Source organism: Neovison vison, chromosome 5 (genome assembly GCF_020171115.1).
Source record: "Neovison vison isolate M4711 chromosome 5, ASM_NN_V1, whole genome shotgun sequence".
NCBI classification, from domain to species: domain Eukaryota; kingdom Metazoa; phylum Chordata; class Mammalia; order Carnivora; family Mustelidae; genus Neogale; species Neogale vison.
In genome coordinates this window covers 360,212-372,506 of record NC_058095.1, presented here as the reverse complement: position 1 = coordinate 372,506, position 12,295 = coordinate 360,212, and the positions used below count along the sequence as shown (strand labels likewise).

At 54.0% G+C, this 12,295-nt stretch overlaps 1 protein-coding gene across 3 annotated transcripts in view; it reads left to right on the top strand.

The window, feature by feature from the left end:
* The window catches only part of TBCD (tubulin folding cofactor D), a 154,318-nt gene that overhangs the window by 58,087 nt on the left and 83,936 nt on the right, over positions 1-12,295 (top strand). The gene's annotated exons all lie outside the window — the stretch shown is intronic.

The window sequence follows — 12,295 nt, the reverse complement described above, 5'->3', positions numbered from 1 at the left end:
AGGATTTTACTTTGCTTTATCTTTAACTGAAGTCTTTAAAAAAATGTTTTTAGTTACTTTGGTCCAAATTAAGTGACCATGTAATTTAAAGGGTGGAAAAATAGTTCTGTAAGTCTTGTCACAAAACACTAGTTCATTGCTGTTCCTCTGACGAGCCACCCCGAAACTTGGGGCCTTAAAGTTTTATGACCTCTCGTGTCTCTCTGTGTGGGTCAGAGGTGAGGGCCAGCTCCACGGGCATGGCGGGCTCCGTTGGTGGGGCCCTGGTGGTACTGAGCTGGGCGGAGGGGCCACCATGGTGTCGTCCACCTTGTGTCTTGGAGGGAACGGCTGAGCGCTCTTCTCTACGTGGCCTCACTGCCCAGGCCTGTCCAAGAGTGTGGCTGGTGAGGCATCTCTTGTGTCCCGCTTTGTTTGCCCAGCCTGGAGGGGAGGATGGCAGGCCTCGTGGCTCAGTGGGGCACTGCCACACGGCTTCCCCTCCCATCCCTGCCTAGAAGCAGGACTGGAACCTTTTCTTAGCGGAGTATTTTGGTGTTTACTTCCTTGATTCTAAATAACATTACTCTGTTGCTACTTCTGTTCCCTCTACCTGCCTCCAACTCCCAGTCCTAGGTGTTGTCTGCTGACTTCCTTTGTGCAAAGTCAGAGTTTTGTCCTCCTCTGCCCTCCTGCTTGCTTCCCCATCATCCTGGGGTTGCCTTTCCCTCTCTCCTGTGTCAAAAACCCGCTTCTGGGATCCCATGTCTTCTCTTTCGGGTTGAGTTCTTACATTGGTACAGAGCACATGCTGTTATTCTGTGGAGAGAGGCGGCTTTGTGGAGACACTGAGTGGTTGATGGCATCTTTATTCTGCCTGGTTGACAGTCTGGCTGGGTATGGAACGCTGGGCTAGGTGCTGTTCACCCTTGGTCTTGAAAGTTGCTCTCCTGTGCACGTACCTATCACGACTGCTGTTCAAAGTGCCTGCCCACTCTGATTGCCTGATTCTTTGCCTCCAACATTTAAATATGAACGATACTGAGAGAGAGGGAGAGCACGTGAGCAGGAGCGGGGAGGGGCAGAGGGAGGAAGAGACAGTGAATCTTAGACCCCCTCAGTCAGCCCGATGTGGGGCTCCATGTCACAACCCTGAGGTCGTGACCTGAGCCAAAACCAAGAGTCAGACGTTTAACCGACTGAGTCACCCAGGTGCCCCCAATGGGAATGATCTCAAACAAACAGGGAAGTTAGGAGAATCCTGCACCCGGATTCTGTGATGCATGTTTTCCTAAGTTTGCTTTATCACGGAGGTCTGCACGTGGAGCCTGGCTGGGGTGGGGGTGATTCCGGCACTCCACGTCTTGGCGGGGAAAACGCGTCCCAGAGCTCTTCAGACCCGTGCAGTTTTTACCTTTAAGAGAGGCACTATGGGCAGATAGTTACTGACACGCCTGCTGATGTGCTCAGGGGCACCGTCGGTGGGATTTCTTCCACCAGGCTCTTCTAGAACTTTATGCAGGTTGGGACTCCTGACGCTCCTCCGGACCCCCTTTTTCTCTGTTTCCAAAATGTTTTCTGTCGGGTAGGTGCTGCTTTTCTGCTGCTACGCTGTTCCCGGGAGCGCTCTTGGGTTCTCTGGCGCCCTCCGTAGCGTCTCCTTCTTGGACGGCAGTCGCAGTGGCCTCTCTGGTTTCTCTGAGGGTTTTCACGATGCTTTGGGCCGGTGCCGGGCATCTCCACCCTCTTACGCAGGTTCTGTGTTTCCACTGCGGCCCCTCCTTTGCCTCTCAGCACATCTGGAGAAGTAACTGCTGTCTCTGCTGGGAGTGGGGGCTTCGGGGCCTGCTTCATTGCCGACCTTCACGGTGCTCCTTGTTTTAGCCACCGCCCTGCTGCCCCCGCAAGCCCCGGTGTTATCTGGAGCCTTTCAGGGATCCTGCTTGCTGACCAGAGAGGTTCTGGGTTGCCTCACCTGCGCTCAGCTGAGGCCTCCAGCCTCCTGAGGGCCGGCCCTGCCGGGCCTTCCCCGTCTCCCTGTTGCTCATGCGTCGGAGATGGAAGGTGCTCTCCGTGGTTGCGGGTGGGATTGTGCCGGCGGGTACGTGCGTTTGGTCTCCTCCGTTACCCTGACGCCTTGCGGCCAGGTCTCTGACCCAGGTCGCGTCTTCGGGAAGAGCAGGGGCGGCAGCGTGCACGGCCTGAGCGCTCACGAGCTGTGAGGCCTGCGCTCATTCAGTCAGTCACTGCGGCAACTGTGCGGTTGGCAGGGCGGGCGGCACAGAGACAGTGAACCATCTGGCTGAGGTGACCCAGCCTGAAGGGCCAGAGCAGAGCAGGGGGGGGTGGGGGAGGGAATTGCCTCCCTGTGAGATGCTAATGGCCACGAGCTGGCCCAGCCCCCCTGTGCTCAGAACCTGGTGGGGGTGGAGAGTGGCTGGCGGCCAGGCTCTGGGCCTTGGTGGGTCTCACTGGGCCCAATGGATCAAGCGTGGGGATGGACTGGCTCGTGGGGAGCAGTGGTGTTGCCTGTTGGGGGGGGGGCAGGCGTCATGACCGGACTCACTCAGAGCCCCGGACCGCATGGGGTGTGGGTCTAGCTCTCCTGCAGGAAGGGTGAGCCCTGGCGAGGGCCGCTTGCCGGGCTCCTCCCACCTGCCCCCTGCCCTCTCTGGGTGGTGGGTCTCTCCCCGGCGCCATCCCTGTCCCCTGTGTGCGTCCTGCGCCCCTCCCGTTCCCCACTCAGCAGCACGTCTGCACGTGGGTGCCCTGCGGCTCCACTGCTGACTCACTCCGTGCGCGGGTGGTTATGGGACCGGGATCTCCGTCCTCCCCCCTGCAGGGTGGCCGCGGGCGGCGGCTGCTGGTGGGCTGCCGGAGTCCTGGAAGCAAGCGGTAGCCCACTGCCACTGCGCGAGCCAGAGCTCTCTGGGGAAGGGAGCACTGGCTTCCTCTTGTAAGGAAGAAAGTAGGAGACAGTGTTCATTTTGACACTTTGGGGGCTGCGTCCGGGGAAAAGGAAAAAGGAAACGAGAGTTCTTTGGGGTGTGATTCCGCGTCTTCAGTTTGGGTGGTGGTTAGAGGAAGTAAGCCCCGGCCTGCTGCCGAGGTGACATTTGTTAGGTCTCCTGGTTAGTGGACGCTGTGTCACATCCAGCCCTGGTGGCCTGGCCGGGGTGGGGGTCCCCTGAGCAGGCGAGCGGGGGCGGTGCACAGGCTGGGGTGCCTTACTGCCCAGGCTGTACCTCAGGGCCGTGTGGGAAGTGACGGGCTCAGGCTGGGGGTCCGTCCTGGCTGACCCAGTAGTGAGACTGAGGGGGCCTTTCGTGGCCGACACGGTAGTAAGACTGGGTGTCCCTAGCTGGCCTACACAGTACTGAGACTGGCGGCCCTTCGTGGCCGACACGGTTATGGGACTGGGGGGCCCTTCCTGGCCGACCCCACGCCCCTGGTGGGTAGGGCGGCCTTGTGTCGTTCATGTGAGCACACAGATGTGTTTCTCAGGGTTTCTTGACTGTGATTTGTTTCCAGTTGGAACCCCATAATGAGAAGGCCATCTAAGGAGCCTTGTGTGACCTCTCCAGGCTCTGGAAGCCTCGGTTCTGCTTGTCCTGGGGGCTGTCCTTGGCCCCCATTGCTGATGGGCACCTGTGGGGCACGTGGTGGCCCTCTGCCCCCCTTCTCGGGTCTCTCTCTGCGGATCGGGTGTTTCCTCCCTTGGTGCCCGAGTCTCGGTGCTGAGGACCCTGTGTCTGTGGCCAGCACCCGTCCTCTGCTTCTGGGTTTTACGCTGTGTTCTCTCTGTAGCCTGAGGGGCAGGCTCTGTCCCCCCAGATCCAGCGTCTTTCTTAAGCTTTCTGGGGGTCTCTGAAAGCCTGGCAGCCTGGGGCAGGAGTTTGGGCCCTGCCCTCCTGCCTGGAAGCCACCAGCTAGGCCTGCACCTTGTCTTCTGAGATCAGGAACCTAGGAAGAAGTGGCCGCCATTCATGGATGTTTCTGACCTGGGCCTGTGTGTGCCGGGACATGCCCCTGTGAGCTGAGCAAGCAGTGGGCTCCAGGGACCTTGGAGGGAGTGCGGCAGCGCTCAGGGTCCTTGCCTTCCCCTGGTGTGAGGGCTCGGCCCTTCGAGGCCGAGTGCTGGGGAGCACAGTGCTTGCTGGCGAGGGGAGGGCTCAAACCGTGCTGGTCTTCGGGGCGCCTGAGTTCTCCTGTCAGAGCGTTGAGCGTGTCGGTGGGGTTTTGCTTTGTCAGACAGTGGCTGGTAGAAGCAATGAACGTCAAGTTAGTTTGGTCATCTCGCGAGGTAGGCCACAGCAGGTGGGAGTGTTGGGAGAGTTCTGTTGGCAGGCGTTCCTTTTCTTTTGATGAGTAAGTCGAGATGTGGGACGTACTGCCCCAAATTCCAGCAATGCCGCCACGCGGATTTGTGTGGAACTGGGGCTGATTTGGTGTTGGAGGGGAGCTCACAGGCCCCTGTTCCTGCCGGGCCGCGGGGCGGGACGGTGGGCGGTGCCCTCCACCTGGGCGGGGCGGTGAGGACCGGCACTCAGCCCCCCAGGCTCCTCCCTCTGACACCTTCCCCCAAGGGGGTGCGAGAAGCGGGGTGGAGATGGGATGTGGAGTGATCCCGAGCCAGAGTGGGGGCGGGAAAGCCCCGTGTCCCTTCTGTTTGGTTGGGGTCTCGGAACCCTGTGCTGTGGCCGAGCCCTGTGCTGTGGCTGCGCTGGCCCCGGGGCGCCTCCTGCAGTGGGGTCTGTCTTACCGCTGCTGCCCTTTCTGATGCAAAACCTGGAGCCTGAGCGATGGGCCTGCTCTGTCCTGGGCTGGGAAACTGGTTCAGGTGGTGAACTTGGGCCAAGATTTGAGGATTCCCACCGTTTTCCTCACCCCTGTCTTCTCCCCTCCCCGGCGGTAAAGTGGTGTTTCGGCTTCTCGCCTGGGCTGCTTGTGGCGTTCCAGGAGCCGTCGGGGGCTCTTGACCTCCTTTGTGCTGTGTGTGTGGAGAGTTTGCTCCGGCTGTCTGCGGTCTGTCCCACCACGCAGGGAAGTCTCACAGTTGAGTCGAGTGAGGATGACTAGAAAGAAAGGATCACACGGTTTCCTTTTTCCCTTTTTCTCCTGATAAGACAGCATCGCTGAGCGACAGCAGGTGTGCTCCTGAGCCTCTCAGGCTCTGCGTCCGTCCCAGCCAGACCTGGTGACTCGGGACACCCTCTCCCCACACCGTGTGCTCCCTGTCCGCAACAGGCTTGGCCCGCATGGCCATGGCTCCTCTCGGCCGAGTCCTGAGTCAGTTGGGTTTCAGATGGGGCAGTGAGTCGTTTTCCGTCTTATTTCTAGACTTTTGTCTGGGTCTTTCTATGATCTTCCTTCTCTCTGGCTTCCATTCCTGTTTTTTTCTCTTGAATACAACAAACCTGTGTTCTTGGTGGTAGCCTTTAGGTTCTGTTGCCTCAAGTTCTTGGGCTTCTGGTTCTTTGTCGTAGCCATCGACACTCCCCCCGCCCTTTTCTCCTGTGATAGAAGATGATTCCTTACTGGCTTGTTTTCAGTGGGCGTGAGTTACTCCCTACGCCATGGGGCGTGCTACAGTGTGGCTCTGTGCTGCTTCTCAGGGTACCGTGGTGGGCAGCCTGGAGCAGGCTTCATGCCTGTCCCTCAGCTTGGCCTTCCCCCACTCCAGATGATGCGCGGATGGCCCAGGCCGGGGCCTTTGGCTTGTCACCGAAGCCTCTCTCCTTTTTCAGCCGCCCCAGGAACAAGTCCCCTGCCAGCCCTGCCGGCCCTTCCTCCCCCCGGCAGCCCCTGTGTGAGAGGCCCTGGTGTTGTCCAGGTCTCAGTAGGCCCAAGGCCATCTGTCCTGAGCCTGCCGTAGGGTTGGTGCTGTTCCCAGGCCCTCTGTAGGGTATATTGCTGGCTGTAATCAGAATAGTAACAGTGACAGTAAGAATTCATCTTCATTGAGCACCTGTGTTCTAAGCACTTAGGTGAGTTACCAACCCTCACTAGTCGCCCCAGGAGACTACAGTGTTGCGAGAAGGCAAGGGACTTGTCCAGAGCCGCAGAGGCTCTGTCTGCCCCTTCGTGCTTCATCTCCGTGCTGGGGTGCGCACGCTTCCCTTTGCAGGGTGCTGCCACTTACCGCTGTGGTTTCGTGTCGTGCTGGCTTAGCTGAGGGGGGACTTCTGCCAGCATCCCCCTCCTGCTGGTTCTCAGAGAGGCTGTGCGTGGCTTGGAAGGCAGAGGCAAGGCGGTACCACCTGGGTGCCTGTGACGCTGACCCTGGGGTGCTGCAGACAGCCTTGTGGGTTGGGTGGCGGCCCTTCTCCCACGGGATCCCGTCCTCGGTCCTCTGGACCCAAGGACCCACACCCTCCAGGCTCCACTTCTCCTCACTCATGCTCAGGGGTCCCCTGTCCTCGCTGCCCCTCCCCATGCTCAGCTCCTGCTGATACCAGGCCCCACAGTAGAGGCGGAGGGAGTAGGTGTGCACAGCCACATCAGCTCTGATCCCTGCATAAGTTTGTGTGTTCCTTGGCATTCCCCCTGGCTGATGCAAGTAGCTTGTACTTAAGGCTGTGAAAAGCAGAACTTGGACGACAGGGATAAATGAGCAAATCCTCTCTCCCTTATCAACGGGTTGGTTAGGAAACAGCAGCGGGGAGCATGTATTTGGACAATAGAAGTAACAGGCCGTAACAGGCCTGATTCCCTGGATTTATCCGGGGCTCTGCAGCCAGCCCCCAGGGGTGCACTTAAAATATTGCACGGTTACTGGGCCATAAAACACCAGTCTCAGGAAATTTCAAAGACTCTGTAGTGCACAGACTGCATTCTTTGACCACGAAGCAGTGAAATTAAAATTCAGATACAGAAGATAAAGGTAAAATGTGAATTTTTAGTTTGAAAACATATAGATCTCTAAATAACAGGTGAATCAAAGAAGAAATCCCAGTAGTAATTTTTTTTTCTTCCTTAAGTAGGCTCCACGCCCAGCCTGTAGCCCAGCATAGGGCTTGAACTCAAGACCCTGAGATCGAGGCCGGGATGCTCAACTAACTGAGCCACTTGGGCACCCCCCACCCCATTTCTATTTTACAATAGAAATTTAATGATAGAAATGAACAGTAATTAAATTATTACCTATCAAAACTTTTGAGATGTGGGTGCTGTGTGTTTGAAGGGAGCTTAAAATGTTGAGTAGGAGTTGTTTGTGAAACTGTGGCCCACGGGCCCAGTCCAGGGGCTTTTCCTTTTTTACATGTTGTCTTTAAAAAAAAAAAAAAAAAAAAAAAAGGGAGACTGCTGTGGCCTGCAGAGCTGGGGTACTCCGGCTCTGGCTGACCCTGCCTTAAAAGCTACAACGGCAAAGAAGGAAGGTCCCGGGTCGAGGCCGAGGGGCTGGCGATGGGGCGCGATGGGGCGGGAGCCGCCCGGCGGGCCGTGCTGGAGACGCAGATGGAAGGCGGGACCTGAAGAGGGTAAGCTTCTGGCTTGGTGACGGGTCAAGAGGCAGAGCAGCCAAACGGTGCGGCGGGGAGCTGTGCGGCGTGCTCTGCGGGGACTAGAGCGGACACAGAACGTCTCTGCTGATGCGCTTGGTCGCTTAGACGAAGTAGACATCCCTAGAAATGCAGTTTCTCAAAATGGACCACGTGGAAGTAGAAAGATGACTTACCTGTGCTTTAGTGCCCTTCTTTATGAACGTAAATATGGAAATGGTCGGGATATAGATACTGACCTTCTAGAGGTACCTGTCATCTAGCTATTTATAAATGGTTCTGTGGAGATACAGCTTCACATTTTACACAGTTCACCCATTTAAAGTGTACAGATCAGTGACATTCAGTCCGCCTGAGCTGTGCAATCGTCACCGCCATCCGTTCTAGAATTTTCACCCAAAAGGAGTCCCTCTTTGCTGTTACCCTGAGTCCCCATCCTCCTCAGCCCTACATAGCGCTGATCTGCTTCCTGTCTCTCTGGGTCTGCTGTTTGGGGTCTTTCTTGTACGCAGGGTCGTTCAGGGTGTGGCCCTTAGTGACCGGCTCCTCTCACTCAGTGCAGGGATCCTTGTCTTGTGTGTGGCCGCACCTCGTTTCTTTTAGAGCTGAAGAATTTTCCGTCCTTGGGAGTGTTTGCTCCGGCCGCCATGGCGAAATACCCAGACTGGGGGCTTCTCCCAGGGTCCTTGAGGTTGGAGGTCTGGGATCCAGGTGCTGGCAGGGCTCGCTGAGGCCCCCTCTGCTTGCAGATGGCTGCCGTGGTCACCCCTCTGTCTGTGTCTGTTTCTGGTCCTAGTCTCTCTCTTCTTAAGGGCACAGTCGTAACGGCGTAGGTCCCACCCATGTGGCCTCTTCTTACCTCAATGACCTCTAAAAGGCTTTGTCTGAATGTAGTCACGTGCTGAGGTGCTGGGGGTTCGGACGTCAGCTTCTTGGGGGTACTGTTCACACAACGTGTGCCTAGACCACAGTTCACTTACTGTTATCAGCTGATGGACGTTTGGGTTTTTCCACCATTTGGCTGTTTTGAATCATACTGCCCTGACGTTTCTGTGCACATTTTTTGTCGAGATAACTTTTCATCTTTCTTGGGTCTAGACCTAGCAATGGGACATAGGGCTGTTTTAAAGATTAAAGAAATGAACCCCTATCAAGAGTTAGAACAACGTTTGGCATGTGATGAATTCTTTCTCCTTGTTAGTGATGATGGTAGTCAAAGGACTGTTGGGGTCCAGCTTTCTGCCCTGGGTTACTGCGGTTACCCTTCCTCCCCTCCGCCTTCTTCTGGTGAGTGTGTCCTGGTCCCCGGGTTACTGCAGTTACCCCTGCCTTCTTCTGGTGACTGTGTTTTCTCACACTCAGACCTCTGTCTGGTCTTTTCATTGTTCTACATTTCTGGATTTTATTTATTTTTATTTATTTATTTTTTAAATTAAATTAAATTAAATTTTTTAAAAAAGATTTTATTTATTAATTTTGACAGAGAGAAATCACAAGTAGACAGAGAGGCAGGCAGAGAGAGAGAGAGGGAAGCAGGCTCCCTGCTGAGCAGAGAGCCCGATGCGGGACTCGATCCCAGGACCCTGAGATCATGACCCGAGCCGAAGGCAGCGGCCCAACCCACTGAGCCACCCAGGCGCCCTTTTTCTGGATTTTAGATACGTGTTAGACCCAGAAATCCACTCATTGATCTTTAACTGGTGAGTTTACTCTGTTAACATTTATCTAAGTACTGATGTGTTTGGGTTTGGGTCTGCCATCTTATTTTTGCGTTGTTTTTTGTATACTTAAAGAAATTCTTTCTTTTTTTTTTTTTCCTTTTTCAGTATATGGTTTCTCTTACATCCTCCCCCACAATCCTGTCCCACATTTTCCCCATTTCTTGAGTTAGAAGTTATATTCTAATTCTCTTCTTTCTTTACTCTTTAAAAAAGGTTTTATTTATTTGGTTGAGAGAGAGTGTGTGCCTGTGTGCATGAGCTGGGGGACAGGCAGAGGGAGAGGGAAAAGCAGACTCCTTGCTGAGCAGAGAGCCAGCCGTGGGCACCCTCTTCTACTTCCCTTCTTTAATAGTGAGTCTCTGGATTTGTATCATGAATATTTGAAGTCAGAAGTTAGTTTCTTGGGGCGCCTGGGTGGTTCAGTGGGTTAAGCCTCTGCCTTAGGCTCAGGTCATGATCTCAGGGTCCTAGGATCGAGTGCGCACCGGGCTCTCTGCTCAGCGGGGAGCCTGCTTTTCCCTCTCCCTCTGCCTGCTGCTCTGCCTACTTGTGATCTCTGTCTGTCAAATAAATAAGTAAAATCTTAAAAAAAATGTTAGTTTCTTAACCCACTGTATGTCATACACAGCGTATGTTGGCCACTTCATACCTGCTGTGTTGTGATTGTCAGATTTGCATTCTGTCCTTTTGTTGAACATTATATGTTGTTATCTTAAAGAGTGTTTGCTTAGATGTTCCTGTATGTGTATGGAATTTCTTCTGCTGCCTATTCCTCGTTTTTTTTTTTTTTTTTTTTTTTAAAAGATTTTATTTATTTGCAGGAGAGTGTGAGAGAGCCAGAGAGAGCGAGGGAGCACAAGCGGGTGCTGCGGAGGGGGCAGCAGACCCCCCGCTGAGCAGGGAGCCCGGTGCGTGCTCGATCAGGACCCTGAGACCATGACCTGAGCCGAAGGCAGAGGCTTGAACGCACTGAGCCCCCCAGGCGCCCTGACCCTCGTTCTTGATGGTGGTTTTGTTGTGTGCCGTCCCAGACCGAGGGCAGCCTTCTTGTGGCACGCACTGCTGCCTCTGGTGCCTGTGCCCTGTCGCCCGGGGCCTGTTGCATGGTGGTTCCTTCTTCTCTATGGCTACTTGTAGGGTTTTTCTCTGTTTTTCAGGTTGTCAGTTTTATCATGGTGTGGTAGGTGTGGGCTTCTGTTTGTTGATCTTGTTTTACGTAGCTTTGTTTCCTGTATCTGTTTTCTCTTGTTACTTCTGGAAAATTCTGTCATTCTTTGTAATTCTCTTCTTCTATTTTTTCTTTCCAGACTCTGATTAGACCTTTGTCAGCCTCATTCTGTCCTCATCTTTCTTGTCCTTCGTATTTTCTGGGTCCTTTTCTCTCTGTGTGCGTTCTTGGTAATGTCTTCCGGTTTTCACTCCATCGGACCCTCCTGTGTCAGTCGAGGGCAGGCGCCGTGTCTTCCGCCGCAGCGATCGCACACGCATTACGTCCGTTAGACGGACACACGGTGCTGTGCGCACTTCTCTGTCTTTAAGCAGCTGTCCGAGATGGTTCATTTCTGACAACGTCTGACTTAGGTTTAGCGTCCTTCTCATTTTATCTTTTATTAAACAGCTCATGTAGAATTTTATAAAACTGTTATGTGAGAATTATCGATTTAAATCAGGTGATTTTTTCTCTTTTTTTTGACTGCTGCTTCGGGCCAGGCTGCTCCTGTGTGGACACTGTTACCTGCTATGCTTGGCCCCTGCCTTCTACCTGGATGTCCTCCTGGCCAGGTGCTCTGGGGAACCCCTTTCCAGTTCCATTTGGATTCCTAATTCTTGTACTTGGCTGCCCCTCCACAGGGGTGCCCTTTGTCCTGGCACCTCTGTCAGGCTGCTTGCCTCACGCCCCCCCCCCCCCCATATGGGCTCTGTCTGATGGCTTCAGGACTGAATTATCAGGGGAGGAAGGCAAAGGTGTTTGTTCTTAAAAAAACAAAAAAACAAAAAAAACTAATTGTGTTGTTTTGACTGAGGTAAAGTTTATGTCATAAAATTAACCACTATCTGTTTTAAAGTGAACAATTTGGTCGCATTTTGTGTATTCAGTGTTGAACAGCTGTCGTTCTGTCTAGTTCCAAGACCTTCTCTTTTCCTTTCCAGTTTTTTTTTTTTTTTTTTTTTTAATTTACTCATTTGAAAGAGAGAGAGAAAGGAAGAGGGACAGAAGAAGAGGGAGAGAGAAAATTTTGGGTAGACTCCCTGTCGGGCGCAGAGCCCGATGGGGGGGCTCAGTCCCTTAACCCATGAGATCATGACCCGAGCCGAAATCTCACAAGTCAGATGTTTAACTGACTGAGAGCTGCCCAGGCACCCCTCAGTCCAGGACCTTCCATCAGAAGAGTCCTGGCGCCGATTCCCACTCCTCCTGCGCCTCGCCCGCCCCAGCAAGTACTCGCCTGCCGCCCGTCTTTGCACGTTTCCCAGCGGGATCATAGTGACATGTGGCCTTTTTGGGCCTGGTTCTCGCACAGAGCATGTCTTTGGGGTTCACCCGTGATGGCGCATGTGTCCGCCTCGTTCCTTTTTATGGCTGAATAATACTCCACTGTGGGGATGGGCCGTTTTGCTTTCCATTCACAAGGCGATGGGCTTTTCCACCTCTGGGCCGCCGGGAGCAGAGGTGCGCCAACAGCCGTGGGTACGTGTTTTCCTGTGTCTTGGAGTGGAATTGCCCCCTCCCCCCAAATAAAGGAAAAATAAAGGGTATCTTTAATTTTTTTTTTTCAACATCTGGTATTTCTTTAATTACAACTGCGATTCTTCAGGAGAGGACTTAGAGCTGAGTGCAGGGAGCGCGAATGCGTCGGAGTGTGTGTGTGTGAGAATCAGCGCCGGACCTGTGTGCTACAGCCGGGTCAGTGATGGTCTCTGTGTCCTACAGCTGTACCATTGCTTTTAAGAATTGGAATTTGTAGTTTGGGTCAAGACTAAGGTTGTGGCCTTTATGAACCCAAGTGGTGTGGTCGTGTGTGCGTTGCCCGCATACAGTGTACTCAGAAAGTGGTGTCTGTCTGCGTGGTTTATTTTAGACACTCTGATGGC